The following is a 14,893-nucleotide window of genomic DNA, read 5'->3' on the forward strand; positions in this document are numbered from 1 at the left end:
CATATTAATTAGCAAGCAGTTTTCTTAGTTTACTGGTTCAATTCCTGATAGGGGAGTGCCACTTTTTTCTGCAATAGTTCCTGCATTCAAAGGTCGACACATACCTTGCAGACAAAGTTAGTTTAGATTAAAATTGCTCTTTGCAGCGAAAAATGCTGACAACAAGAGCTTTTAGCCATTCATTCCATTCTGTTGCACAAAAAGCCATTTGAGCTCATATCGGAAATCATTCTTACCTTCGACTTCCAAATACTTGGTGTCAAGAGACTCAAACCCCTCAATATATTATTGTTGATTTTTGGTACTCAGTGGAAACAAATGTGGCTCTCTAGACAAGATGGAGACAAAATCTCCAAAGAAAAGTGCCACGTGTGAGAATCACAATCATGACCTTAAGAGTTTGAGATTGACGCGCCACCTATTGTGCTAACAAGGAAAGCTTCTGTTGCAAACGTGCAGAAGTTGCTTACTCAAAGAAATAAAGTTCTTTTTTTCCACATCATCGACTACACAGCACAACATTTCCCATATGGTCTAGCGGTTAGGATTCCTGGTTCTCACCCAGGCGGCCCGGGTTCGACTCCCGGTATGGGAATGCAAATTTTTCTGTGCTTGTTTCGACATTCAAAGGCCGACGCAATTGTTTGGCCATTGTGGCCTGTCATTTGACCTAAAATTTCCTTACTTATCCATAGAATATTGGAACTGAATGGTAAAGTTTCTAGGCTCTCCTGCCAAAGATAATGAGTAAACTACATACCGTCTGAGGAAAAAACTTACAATCTTCAGTATATTGAATTGACCTGTTAACTCCAGCTCAAATGAGGCAGGTTTCAACTACTAAAATGAAAAACAGCTTTTTAGTGAAGGCAACACTCTTTTTTTTTTTTTTTTTTTTTTTAAAACCCTATATGTTTTCTGCAACTCTGTGGAATATCCCATATTAATTAGCAAGCAGTTTTCTTAGTTTACTGGTTCAATTCCTGATAGGGGAGTGCCACTTTTTTCTGCAATAGTTCCTGCATTCAAAGGTCGACACATACCTTGCAGACAAAGTTAGTTTAGATTAAAATTGCTCTTTGCAGCGAAAAATGCTGACAACAAGAGCTTTTAGCCATTCATTCCATTCTGTTGCACAAAAAGCCATTTGAGCTCATATCGGAAATCATTCTTACCTTCGACTTCCAAATACTTGGTGTCAAGAGACTCAAACCCCTCAATATATTATTGTTGATTTTTGGTACTCAGTGGAAACAAATGTGGCTCTCTAGACAAGATGGAGACAAAATCTCCAAAGAAAAGTGCCACGTGTGAGAATCACAATCATGACCTTAAGAGTTTGAGATTGACGCGCCACCTATTGTGCTAACAAGGAAAGCTTCTGTTGCAAACGTGCAGAAGTTGCTTACTCAAAGAAATAAAGTTCTTTTTTTCCACATCATCGACTACACAGCACAACATTTCCCATATGGTCTAGCGGTTAGGATTCCTGGTTCTCACCCAGGCGGCCCGGGTTCGACTCCCGGTATGGGAATGCAAATTTTTCTGTGCTTGTTTCGACATTCAAAGGCCGACGCAATTGTTTGGCCATTGTGGCCTGTCATTTGACCTAAAATTTCCTTACTTATCCATAGAATATTGGAACTGAATGGTAAAGTTTCTAGGCTCTCCTGCCAAAGATAATGAGTAAACTACATACCGTCTGAGGAAAAAACTTACAATCTTCAGTATATTGAATTGACCTGTTAACTCCAGCTCAAATGAGGCAGGATTCAACTACTAAAATGAAAAACAGCTTTTTAGTGAAGGCAACACTCTTTTTTTCTTTTTTTTTTTTTTTAAAACCCTATATGTTTTCTGCAACTCTGTGGAATATCCCATATTAATTAGCAAGCAGTTTTCTTAGTTTACTGGTTCAATTCCTGATAGGGGAGTGCCACTTTTTTCTGCAATAGTTCCTGCATTCAAAGGTCGACACATACCTTGCAGACAAAGTTAGTTTAGATTAAAATTGCTCTTTGCAGCGAAAAATGCTGACAACAAGAGCTTTTAGCCATTCATTCCATTCTGTTGCACAAAAAGCCATTTGAGCTCATATCGGAAATCATTCTTACCTTCGACTTCCAAATACTTGGTGTCAAGAGACTCAAACCCCTCAATATATTATTGTTGATTTTTGGTACTCAGTGGAAACAAATGTGGCTCTCTAGACAAGATGGAGACAAAATCTCCAAAGAAAAGTGCCACGTGTGAGAATCACAATCATGACCTTAAGAGTTTGAGATTGACGCGCCACCTATTGTGCTAACAAGGAAAGCTTCTGTTGCAAACGTGCAGAAGTTGCTTACTCAAAGAAATAAAGTTCTTTTTTTCCACATCATCGACTACACAGCACAACATTTCTCATATGGTCTAGCGGTTAGGATTCCTGGTTCTCACCCAGGCGGCCCGGGTTCGACTCCCGGTATGGGAATGCAAATTTTTCTGTGCTTGTTTCGACATTCAAAGGCCGACGCAATTGTTTGGCCATTGTGGCCTGTCATTTGACCTAAAATTTCCTTACTTATCCATAGAATATTGGAACTGAATGGTAAAGTTTCTAGGCTCTCCTGCCAAAGATAATGAGTAAACTACATACCGTCTGAGGAAAAAACTTACAATCTTCAGTATATTGAATTGACCTGTTAACTCCAGCTCAAATGAGGCAGGATTCAACTACTAAAATGAAAAACAGCTTTTTAGTGAAGGCAACACTCTTTTTTTTTTTTTTTTTTTTTTTAAAACCCTATATGTTTTCTGCAACTCTGTGGAATATCCCATATTAATTAGCAAGCAGTTTTCTTAGTTTACTGGTTCAATTCCTGATAGGGGAGTGCCACTTTTTTCTGCAATTGTTCCTGCATTCAAAGGTCGACACATACCTTGCAGACAAAGTTAGTTTAGATTAAAATTGCTCTTTGCAGCGAAAAATGCTGACAACAAGAGCTTTTAGCCATTCATTCCATTCTGTTGCACAAAAAGCCATTTGAGCTCATATCGGAAATCATTCTTACCTTCGACTTCCAAATACTTGGTGTCAAGAGACTCAAACCCCTCAATATATTATTGTTGATTTTTGGTACTCAGTGGAAACAAATGTGGCTCTCTAGACAAGATGGAGACAAAATCTCCAAAGAAAAGTGCCACGTGTGAGAATCACAATCATGACCTTAAGAGTTTGAGATTGACGCGCCACCTATTGTGCTAACAAGGAAAGCTTCTGTTGCAAACGTGCAGAAGTTGCTTACTCAAAGAAATAAAGTTCTTTTTTTCCACATCATCGACTACACAGCACAACATTTCCCATATGGTCTAGCGGTTAGGATTCCTGGTTCTCACCCAGGCGGCCCGGGTTCGACTCCCGGTATGGGAATGCAAATTTTTCTGTGCTTGTTTCGACATTCAAAGGCCGACGCAATTGTTTGGCCATTGTGGCCTGTCATTTGACCTAAAATTTCCTTACTTATCCATAGAATATTGGAACTGAATGGTAAAGTTTCTAGGCTCTCCTGCCAAAGATAATGAGTAAACTACATACCGTCTGAGGAAAAAACTTACAATCTTCAGTATATTGAATTGACCTGTTAACTCCAGCTCAAATGAGGCAGGATTCAACTACTAAAATGAAAAACAGCTTTTTAGTGAAGGCAACACTCTTTTTTTCTTTTTTTTTTTTTTTAAAACCCTATATGTTTTCTGCAACTCTGTGGAATATCCCATATTAATTAGCAAGCAGTTTTCTTAGTTTACTGGTTCAATTCCTGATAGGGGAGTGCCACTTTTTTCTGCAATAGTTCCTGCATTCAAAGGTCGACACATACCTTGCAGACAAAGTTAGTTTAGATTAAAATTGCTCTTTGCAGCGAAAAATGCTGACAACAAGAGCTTTTAGCCATTCATTCCATTCTGTTGCACAAAAAGCCATTTGAGCTCATATCGGAAATCATTCTTACCTTCGACTTCCAAATACTTGGTGTCAAGAGACTCAAACCCCTCAATATATTATTGTTGATTTTTGGTACTCAGTGGAAACAAATGTGGCTCTCTAGACAAGATGGAGACAAAATCTCCAAAGAAAAGTGCCACGTGTGAGAATCACAATCATGACCTTAAGAGTTTGAGATTGACGCGCCACCTATTGTGCTAACAAGGAAAGCTTCTGTTGCAAACGTGCAGAAGTTGCTTACTCAAAGAAATAAAGTTCTTTTTTTCCACATCATCGACTACACAGCACAACATTTCTCATATGGTCTAGCGGTTAGGATTCCTGGTTCTCACCCAGGCGGCCCGGGTTCGACTCCCGGTATGGGAATGCAAATTTTTCTGTGCTTGTTTCGACATTCAAAGGCCGACGCAATTGTTTGGCCATTGTGGCCTGTCATTTGACCTAAAATTTCCTTACTTATCCATAGAATATTGGAACTGAATGGTAAAGTTTCTAGGCTCTCCTGCCAAAGATAATGAGTAAACTACATACCGTCTGAGGAAAAAACTTACAATCTTCAGTATATTGAATTGACCTGTTAACTCCAGCTCAAATGAGGCAGGATTCAACTACTAAAATGAAAAACAGCTTTTTAGTGAAGGCAACACTCTTTTTTTTTTTTTTTTTTTTTTTAAAACCCTATATGTTTTCTGCAACTCTGTGGAATATCCCATATTAATTAGCAAGCAGTTTTCTTAGTTTACTGGTTCAATTCCTGATAGGGGAGTGCCACTTTTTTCTGCAATTGTTCCTGCATTCAAAGGTCGACACATACCTTGCAGACAAAGTTAGTTTAGATTAAAATTGCTCTTTGCAGCGAAAAATGCTGACAACAAGAGCTTTTAGCCATTCATTCCATTCTGTTGCACAAAAAGCCATTTGAGCTCATATCGGAAATCATTCTTACCTTCGACTTCCAAATACTTGGTGTCAAGAGACTCAAACCCCTCAATATATTATTGTTGATTTTTGGTACTTAGTGGAAACAAATGTGGCTCTCTAGACAAGATGGAGACAAAATCTCCAAAGAAAAGTGACACGTGTGAGAATCACAATCATGACCTTAAGAGTTTGAGATTGACGCGCCACCTATTGTGCTAGCAAGGAAAGCTTCTGTTGCAAACGTGCAGAAGTTGCTTACTCAAAGAAATAAAGTTCTTTTTTTCCACATCATCGACTACACAGCACAACATTTCCCATATGGTCTAGCGGTTAGGATTCCTGGTTCTCACCCAGGCGGCCCGGGTTCGACTCCCGGTATGGGAATGCAAATTTTTCTGTGCTTGTTTCGACATTCAAAGGCCGACGCAATTGTTTGGCCATTGTGGCCTGTCATTTGACCTAAAATTTCCTTACTTATCCATAGAATATTGGAACTGAATGGTAAAGTTTCTAGGCTCTCCTGCCAAAGATAATGAGTAAACTACATACCGTCTGAGGAAAAAACTTACAATCTTCAGTATATTGAATTGACCTGTTAACTCCAGCTCAAATGAGGCAGGATTCAACTACTAAAATGAAAAACAGCTTTTTAGTGAAGGCAACACTCTTTTTTTTTTTTTTTTTTTTTTTTAAAACCCTATATGTTTTCTGCAACTCTGTGGAATATCCCATATTAATTAGCAAGCAGTTTTCTTAGTTTACTGGTTCAATTCCTGATAGGGGAGTGCCACTTTTTTCTGCAATAGTTCCTGCATTCAAAGGTCGACACATACCTTGCAGACAAAGTTAGTTTAGATTAAAATTGCTCTTTGCAGCGAAAAATGCTGACAACAAGAGCTTTTAGCCATTCATTCCATTCTGTTGCACAAAAAGCCATTTGAGCTCATATCGGAAATCATTCTTACCTTCGACTTCCAAATACTTGGTGTCAAGAGACTCAAACCCCTCAATATATTATTGTTGATTTTTGGTACTCAGTGGAAACAAATGTGGCTCTCTAGACAAGATGGAGACAAAATCTCCAAAGAAAAGTGCCACGTGTGAGAATCACAATCATGACCTTAAGAGTTTGAGATTGACGCGCCACCTATTGTGCTAACAAGGAAAGCTTCTGTTGCAAACGTGCAGAAGTTGCTTACTCAAAGAAATAAAGTTCTTTTTTTCCACATCATCGACTACACAGCACAACATTTCCCATATGGTCTAGCGGTTAGGATTCCTGGTTCTCACCCAGGCCGCCCGGGTTCGACTCCCGGTATGGGAATGCAAATTTTTCTGTGCTTGTTTCGACATTCAAAGGCCGACGCAATTGGTTGGCCATTGTGGCCTGTCATTTGACCTAAAATTTCCTTACTTATCCATAGAATATTGGAACTGAATGGTAAAGTTTCTAGGCTCTCCTGCCAAAGATAATGAGTAAACTACATACCGTCTAAGGAAAAAAATTACAATCTTCAGTATATTGAATTGACCTGTTAACTCCAGCTCAAATGAGGCAGGATTCAACTACTAAAATGAAAAACAGCTTTTTAGTGAAGGCAACACTCTTTTTTTTTTTTTTTTTTTTTTTTTTAAACCCTATATGTTTTCTGCAACTCTGTGGAATATCCCATATTAATTAGCAAGCAGTTTTCTTAGTTTACTGGTTCAATTCCTGATAGGGGAGTGCCACTTTTTTCTGCAATTGTTCCTGCATTCAAATTCGACACATACCTTGCAGACAAAGTTAGTTTAGATTAAAATTGCTCTTTGCAGCGAAAAATGCTGACAACAAGAGCTTTTAGCCATTCATTCCATTCTGTTGCACCAAAAGCCATTTGAGCTCATATCGGAAATCATTCTTACCTTCGACTTCCAAATACTTGGTGTCAAGAGACTCAAACCCCTCAATATATTATTGTTGATTTTTGGTACTCAGTGGAAACAAATGTGGCTCTCTAGACAAGATGGAGACAAAATCTCCAAAGAAAAGTGCCACGTGTGAGAATCACAATCATGACCTTAAGAGTTTGAGATTGACGCGCCACCTATTGTGCTAACAAGGAAAGCTTCTGTTGCAAACGTGCAGAAGTTGCTTACTCAAAGAAATAAAGTTCTTTTTTTCCACATCATCGACTACACAGCACAACATTTCCCATATGGTCTAGCGGTTAGGATTCCTGGTTCTCACCCAGGCGGCCCGGGTTCGACTCCCGGTATGAGAATGCAAATTTTTCTGTGCTTGTTTCGACATTCAAAGGCCGACGCAATTGTTTGGCCATTGTGGCCTGTCATTTGACCTAAAATTTCCTTACTTATCCATAGAATATTGGAACTGAATGGTAAAGTTTCTAGGCTCTCCTGCCAAAGATAATGAGTAAACTACATACCGTCTGAGGAAAAAACTTACAATCTTCAGTATATTGAATTGACCTGTTAACTCCAGCTCAAATGAGGCAGGATTCAACTACTAAAATGAAAAACAGCTTTTTAGTGAAGGCAACACTCTTTTTTTTTTTTTTTTTTTTTTTAAAACCCTATATGTTTTCTGCAACTCTGTGGAATATCCCATATTAATTAGCAAGCAGTTTTCTTAGTTTACTGGTTCAATTCCTGATAGGGGAGTGCCACTTTTTTCTGCAATTGTTCCTGCATTCAAAGGTCGACACATACCTTGCAGACAAAGTTAGTTTAGATTAAAATTGCTCTTTGCAGCGAAAAATGCTGACAACAAGAGCTTTTAGCCATTCATTCCATTCTGTTGCACAAAAAGCCATTTGAGCTCATATCGGAAATCATTCTTACCTTCGACTTCCAAATACTTGGTGTCAAGAGACTCAAACCCCTCAATATATTATTGTTGATTTTTGGTACTTAGTGGAAACAAATGTGGCTCTCTAGACAAGATGGAGACAAAATCTCCAAAGAAAAGTGACACGTGTGAGAATCACAATCATGACCTTAAGAGTTTGAGATTGACGCGCCACCTATTGTGCTAGCAAGGAAAGCTTCTGTTGCAAACGTGCAGAAGTTGCTTACTCAAAGAAATAAAGTTCTTTTTTTCCACATCATCGACTACACAGCACAACATTTCCCATATGGTCTAGCGGTTAGGATTCCTGGTTCTCACCCAGGCGGCCCGGGTTCGACTCCCGGTATGGGAATGCAAATTTTTCTGTGCTTGTTTCGACATTCAAAGGCCGACGCAATTGTTTGGCCATTGTGGCCTGTCATTTGACCTAAAATTTCCTTACTTATCCATAGAATATTGGAACTGAATGGTAAAGTTTCTAGGCTCTCCTGCCAAAGATAATGAGTAAACTACATACCGTCTGAGGAAAAAACTTACAATCTTCAGTATATTGAATTGACCTGTTAACTCCAGCTCAAATGAGGCAGGATTCAACTACTAAAATGAAAAACAGCTTTTTAGTGAAGGCAACACTCTTTTTTTTTTTTTTTTTTTTTTTTAAAACCCTATATGTTTTCTGCAACTCTGTGGAATATCCCATATTAATTAGCAAGCAGTTTTCTTAGTTTACTGGTTCAATTCCTGATAGGGGAGTGCCACTTTTTTCTGCAATAGTTCCTGCATTCAAAGGTCGACACATACCTTGCAGACAAAGTTAGTTTAGATTAAAATTGCTCTTTGCAGCGAAAAATGCTGACAACAAGAGCTTTTAGCCATTCATTCCATTCTGTTGCACAAAAAGCCATTTGAGCTCATATCGGAAATCATTCTTACCTTCGACTTCCAAATACTTGGTGTCAAGAGACTCAAACCCCTCAATATATTATTGTTGATTTTTGGTACTCAGTGGAAACAAATGTGGCTCTCTAGACAAGATGGAGACAAAATCTCCAAAGAAAAGTGCCACGTGTGAGAATCACAATCATGACCTTAAGAGTTTGAGATTGACGCGCCACCTATTGTGCTAACAAGGAAAGCTTCTGTTGCAAACGTGCAGAAGTTGCTTACTCAAAGAAATAAAGTTCTTTTTTTCCACATCATCGACTACACAGCACAACATTTCCCATATGGTCTAGCGGTTAGGATTCCTGGTTCTCACCCAGGCCGCCCGGGTTCGACTCCCGGTATGGGAATGCAAATTTTTCTGTGCTTGTTTCGACATTCAAAGGCCGACGCAATTGGTTGGCCATTGTGGCCTGTCATTTGACCTAAAATTTCCTTACTTATCCATAGAATATTGGAACTGAATGGTAAAGTTTCTAGGCTCTCCTGCCAAAGATAATGAGTAAACTACATACCGTCTAAGGAAAAAAATTACAATCTTCAGTATATTGAATTGACCTGTTAACTCCAGCTCAAATGAGGCAGGATTCAACTACTAAAATGAAAAACAGCTTTTTAGTGAAGGCAACACTCTTTTTTTTTTTTTTTTTTTTTTTTTTAAACCCTATATGTTTTCTGCAACTCTGTGGAATATCCCATATTAATTAGCAAGCAGTTTTCTTAGTTTACTGGTTCAATTCCTGATAGGGGAGTGCCACTTTTTTCTGCAATTGTTCCTGCATTCAAATTCGACACATACCTTGCAGACAAAGTTAGTTTAGATTAAAATTGCTCTTTGCAGCGAAAAATGCTGACAACAAGAGCTTTTAGCCATTCATTCCATTCTGTTGCACCAAAAGCCATTTGAGCTCATATCGGAAATCATTCTTACCTTCGACTTCCAAATACTTGGTGTCAAGAGACTCAAACCCCTCAATATATTATTGTTGATTTTTGGTACTCAGTGGAAACAAATGTGGCTCTCTAGACAAGATGGAGACAAAATCTCCAAAGAAAAGTGCCACGTGTGAGAATCACAATCATGACCTTAAGAGTTTGAGATTGACGCGCCACCTATTGTGCTAACAAGGAAAGCTTCTGTTGCAAACGTGCAGAAGTTGCTTACTCAAAGAAATAAAGTTCTTTTTTTCCACATCATCGACTACACAGCACAACATTTCCCATATGGTCTAGCGGTTAGGATTCCTGGTTCTCACCCAGGCGGCCCGGGTTCGACTCCCGGTATGAGAATGCAAATTTTTCTGTGCTTGTTTCGACATTCAAAGGCCGACGCAATTGTTTGGCCATTGTGGCCTGTCATTTGACCTAAAATTTCCTTACTTATCCATAGAATATTGGAACTGAATGGTAAAGTTTCTAGGCTCTCCTGCCAAAGATAATGAGTAAACTACATACCGTCTGAGGAAAAAACTTACAATCTTCAGTATATTGAATTGACCTGTTAACTCCAGCTCAAATGAGGCAGGATTCAACTACTAAAATGAAAAACAGCTTTTTAGTGAAGGCAACACTCTTTTTTTTTTTTTTTTTTTTTTTAAAACCCTATATGTTTTCTGCAACTCTGTGGAATATCCCATATTAATTAGCAAGCAGTTTTCTTAGTTTACTGGTTCAATTCCTGATAGGGGAGTGCCACTTTTTTCTGCAATTGTTCCTGCATTCAAAGGTCGACACATACCTTGCAGACAAAGTTAGTTTAGATTAAAATTGCTCTTTGCAGCGAAAAATGCTGACAACAAGAGCTTTTAGCCATTCATTCCATTCTGTTGCACAAAAAGCCATTTGAGCTCATATCGGAAATCATTCTTACCTTCGACTTCCAAATACTTGGTGTCAAGAGACTCAAACCCCTCAATATATTATTGTTGATTTTTGGTACTTAGTGGAAACAAATGTGGCTCTCTAGACAAGATGGAGACAAAATCTCCAAAGAAAAGTGACACGTGTGAGAATCACAATCATGACCTTAAGAGTTTGAGATTGACGCGCCACCTATTGTGCTAGCAAGGAAAGCTTCTGTTGCAAACGTGCAGAAGTTGCTTACTCAAAGAAATAAAGTTCTTTTTTTCCACATCATCGACTACACAGCACAACATTTCCCATATGGTCTAGCGGTTAGGATTCCTGGTTCTCACCCAGGCGGCCCGGGTTCGACTCCCGGTATGGGAATGCAAATTTTTCTGTGCTTGTTTCGACATTCAAAGGCCGACGCAATTGTTTGGCCATTGTGGCCTGTCATTTGACCTAAAATTTCCTTACTTATCCATAGAATATTGGAACTGAATGGTAAAGTTTCTAGGCTCTCCTGCCAAAGATAATGAGTAAACTACATACCGTCTGAGGAAAAAACTTACAATCTTCAGTATATTGAATTGACCTGTTAACTCCAGCTCAAATGAGGCAGGATTCAACTACTAAAATGAAAAACAGCTTTTTAGTGAAGGCAACACTCTTTTTTTTTTTTTTTTTTTTTTTTAAAACCCTATATGTTTTCTGCAACTCTGTGGAATATCCCATATTAATTAGCAAGCAGTTTTCTTAGTTTACTGGTTCAATTCCTGATAGGGGAGTGCCACTTTTTTCTGCAATAGTTCCTGCATTCAAAGGTCGACACATACCTTGCAGACAAAGTTAGTTTAGATTAAAATTGCTCTTTGCAGCGAAAAATGCTGACAACAAGAGCTTTTAGCCATTCATTCCATTCTGTTGCACAAAAAGCCATTTGAGCTCATATCGGAAATCATTCTTACCTTCGACTTCCAAATACTTGGTGTCAAGAGACTCAAACCCCTCAATATATTATTGTTGATTTTTGGTACTCAGTGGAAACAAATGTGGCTCTCTAGACAAGATGGAGACAAAATCTCCAAAGAAAAGTGCCACGTGTGAGAATCACAATCATGACCTTAAGAGTTTGAGATTGACGCGCCACCTATTGTGCTAACAAGGAAAGCTTCTGTTGCAAACGTGCAGAAGTTGCTTACTCAAAGAAATAAAGTTCTTTTTTTCCACATCATCGACTACACAGCACAACATTTCCCATATGGTCTAGCGGTTAGGATTCCTGGTTCTCACCCAGGCCGCCCGGGTTCGACTCCCGGTATGGGAATGCAAATTTTTCTGTGCTTGTTTCGACATTCAAAGGCCGACGCAATTGGTTGGCCATTGTGGCCTGTCATTTGACCTAAAATTTCCTTACTTATCCATAGAATATTGGAACTGAATGGTAAAGTTTCTAGGCTCTCCTGCCAAAGATAATGAGTAAACTACATACCGTCTAAGGAAAAAAATTACAATCTTCAGTATATTGAATTGACCTGTTAACTCCAGCTCAAATGAGGCAGGATTCAACTACTAAAATGAAAAACAGCTTTTTAGTGAAGGCAACACTCTTTTTTTTTTTTTTTTTTTTTTTTTTAAACCCTATATGTTTTCTGCAACTCTGTGGAATATCCCATATTAATTAGCAAGCAGTTTTCTTAGTTTACTGGTTCAATTCCTGATAGGGGAGTGCCACTTTTTTCTGCAATTGTTCCTGCATTCAAATTCGACACATACCTTGCAGACAAAGTTAGTTTAGATTAAAATTGCTCTTTGCAGCGAAAAATGCTGACAACAAGAGCTTTTAGCCATTCATTCCATTCTGTTGCACAAAAAGCCATTTGAGCTCATATCGGAAATCATTCTTACCTTCGACTTCCAAATACTTGGTGTCAAGAGACTCAAACCCCTCAATATATTATTGTTGATTTTTGGTACTCAGTGGAAACAAATGTGGCTCTCTAGACAAGATGGAGACAAAATCTCCAAAGAAAAGTGCCACGTGTGAGAATCACAATCATGACCTTAAGAGTTTGAGATTGACGCGCCACCTATTGTGCTAACAAGGAAAGCTTCTGTTGCAAACGTGCAGAAGTTGCTTACTCAAAGAAATAAAGTTCTTTTTTTCCACATCATCGACTACACAGCACAACATTTCCCATATGGTCTAGCGGTTAGGATTCCTGGTTCTCACCCAGGCGGCCCGGGTTCGACTCCCGGTATGAGAATGCAAATTTTTCTGTGCTTGTTTCGACATTCAAAGGCCGACGCAATTGTTTGGCCATTGTGGCATGTCATTTGACCTAAAATTTCCTTACTTATCCATAGAATATTGGAACTGAATGGTAAAGTTTCTAGGCTCTCCTGCCAAAGATAATGAGTAAACTACATACCGTCTGAGGAAAAAACTTACAATCTTCAGTATATTGAATTGACCTGTTAACTCCAGCTCAAATGAGGCAGGATTCAACTACTAAAATGAAAAACAGCTTTTTAGTGAAGGCAACACTCTTTTTTTTTTTTTTTTTTTTTTTAAAACCCTATATGTTTTCTGCAACTCTGTGGAATATCCCATATTAATTAGCAAGCAGTTTTCTTAGTTTACTGGTTCAATTCCTGATAGGGGAGTGCCACTTTTTTCTGCAATAGTTCCTGCATTCAAAGGTCGACACATACCTTGCAGACAAAGTTAGTTTAGATTAAAATTGCTCTTTGCAGCGAAAAATTTCATTCCATTCTGTTGCACAAAAAGCCATTTGAGCTCATATCGGAAATCATTCTTACCTTCGACTTCCAAATACTTGGTGTCAAGAGACTCAAACCCCTCAATATATTATTGTTGATTTTTGGTACTCAGTGGAAACAAATGTGGCTCTCTAGACAAGATGGAGACAAAATCTCCAAAGAAAAGTGCCACGTGTGAGAATCACAATCATGACCTTAAGAGTTTGAGATTGACGCGCCACCTATTGTGCTAACAAGGAAAGCTTCTGTTGCAAACGTGCAGAAGTTGCTTACTCAAAGAAATAAAGTTCTTTTTTTCCACATCATCGACTACACAGCACAACATTTCCCATATGGTCTAGCGGTTAGGATTCCTGGTTCTCACCCAGGCGGCCCGGGTTCGACTCCCGGTATGGGAATGCAAATTTTTCTGTGCTTGTTTCGACATTCAAAGGCCGACGCAATTGTTTGGCCATTGTGGCCTGTCATTTGACCTAAAATTTCCTTACTTATCCATAGAATATTGGAACTGAATGGTAAAGTTTCTAGGCTCTCCTGCCAAAGATAATGAGTAAACTACATACCGTCTGAGGAAAAAACTTACAATCTTCAGTATATTGAATTGACCTGTTAACTCCAGCTCAAATGAGGCAGGATTCAACTACTAAAATGAAAAACAGCTTTTTAGTGAAGGCAACACTCTTTTTTTTTTTTTTTTAAAACCCTATATGTTTTCTGCAACTCTGTGGAATATCCCATATTAATTAGCAAGCAGTTTTCTTAGTTTACTGGTTCAATTCCTGATAGGGGAGTGCCACTTTTTTCTGCAATAGTTCCTGCATTCAAAGGTCGACACATACCTTGCAGACAAAGTTAGTTTAGATTAAAATTGCTCTTTGCAGTGAAAAATTTCATTCCATTCTGTTGCACAAAAAGCCATTTGAGCTCATATCGGAAATCATTCTTACCTTCGACTTCCAAATACTTGGTGTCAAGAGACTCAAACCCCTCAATATATTATTGTTGATTTTTGGTACTCAGTGGAAACAAATGTGGCTCTCTAGACAAGATGGAGACAAAATCTCCAAAGAAAAGTGCCACGTGTGAGAATCACAATCATGACCTTAAGAGTTTGAGATTGACGCGCCACCTATTGTGCTAACAAGGAAAGCTTCTGTTGCAAACGTGCAGAAGTTGCTTACTCAAAGAAATAAAGTTCTTTTTTTCCACATCATCGACTACACAGCACAACATTTCCCATATGGTCTAGCGGTTAGGATTCCTGGTTCTCACCCAGGCGGCCCGGGTTCGACTCCCGGTATGGGAATGCAAATTTTTCTGTGCTTGTTTCGACATTCAAAGGCCGACGCAATTGTTTGGCCATTGTGGCCTGTCATTTGACCTAAAATTTCCTTACTTATCCATAGAATATTGGAACTGAATGGTAAAGTTTCTAGGCTCTCCTGCCAAAGATAATGAGTAAACTACATACCGTCTGAGGAAAAAACTTACAATCTTCAGTATATTGAATTGACCTGTTAACTCCAGCTCAAATGAGGCAGGATTCAACTACTAAAATGAAAAACAGC

The 14,893-nt window shown here is 38.7% G+C and overlaps 8 non-coding genes across 8 annotated transcripts; all 8 read left to right on the forward strand.

The window, feature by feature from the left end:
• Window positions 1-523: 523 nt before the first annotated feature.
• On the forward strand, window positions 524-595 carry TRNAE-CUC (transfer RNA glutamic acid (anticodon CUC)). The gene has a single exon. It is a non-coding gene; the product is annotated as a tRNA-Glu (tRNA).
• An 867-nt stretch (window positions 596-1,462) lies between these two features.
• On the forward strand, window positions 1,463-1,534 carry TRNAE-CUC (transfer RNA glutamic acid (anticodon CUC)). Its single transcript has one exon. It is a non-coding gene; the product is annotated as a tRNA-Glu (tRNA).
• Window positions 1,535-3,340: 1,806 nt separating this feature from the next.
• TRNAE-CUC (transfer RNA glutamic acid (anticodon CUC)) lies at window positions 3,341-3,412 on the forward strand. The gene has a single exon. It is a non-coding gene; the product is annotated as a tRNA-Glu (tRNA).
• Window positions 3,413-5,218: 1,806 nt separating this feature from the next.
• On the forward strand, window positions 5,219-5,290 carry TRNAE-CUC (transfer RNA glutamic acid (anticodon CUC)). Its single transcript has one exon. It is a non-coding gene; the product is annotated as a tRNA-Glu (tRNA).
• Window positions 5,291-8,037: 2,747 nt separating this feature from the next.
• Window positions 8,038-8,109, forward strand: TRNAE-CUC (transfer RNA glutamic acid (anticodon CUC)). Its single transcript has one exon. It is a non-coding gene; the product is annotated as a tRNA-Glu (tRNA).
• A 2,747-nt stretch (window positions 8,110-10,856) lies between these two features.
• On the forward strand, window positions 10,857-10,928 carry TRNAE-CUC (transfer RNA glutamic acid (anticodon CUC)). The gene has a single exon. It is a non-coding gene; the product is annotated as a tRNA-Glu (tRNA).
• Window positions 10,929-13,651: 2,723 nt separating this feature from the next.
• Window positions 13,652-13,723, forward strand: TRNAE-CUC (transfer RNA glutamic acid (anticodon CUC)). Its single transcript has one exon. It is a non-coding gene; the product is annotated as a tRNA-Glu (tRNA).
• An 836-nt stretch (window positions 13,724-14,559) lies between these two features.
• TRNAE-CUC (transfer RNA glutamic acid (anticodon CUC)) lies at window positions 14,560-14,631 on the forward strand. Its single transcript has one exon. It is a non-coding gene; the product is annotated as a tRNA-Glu (tRNA).
• Window positions 14,632-14,893: the final 262 nt, after the last annotated feature.

This window comes from Anomaloglossus baeobatrachus, chromosome 4 (genome assembly GCF_048569485.1).
Source record: "Anomaloglossus baeobatrachus isolate aAnoBae1 chromosome 4, aAnoBae1.hap1, whole genome shotgun sequence".
Taxonomy (NCBI): domain Eukaryota; kingdom Metazoa; phylum Chordata; class Amphibia; order Anura; family Aromobatidae; genus Anomaloglossus; species Anomaloglossus baeobatrachus.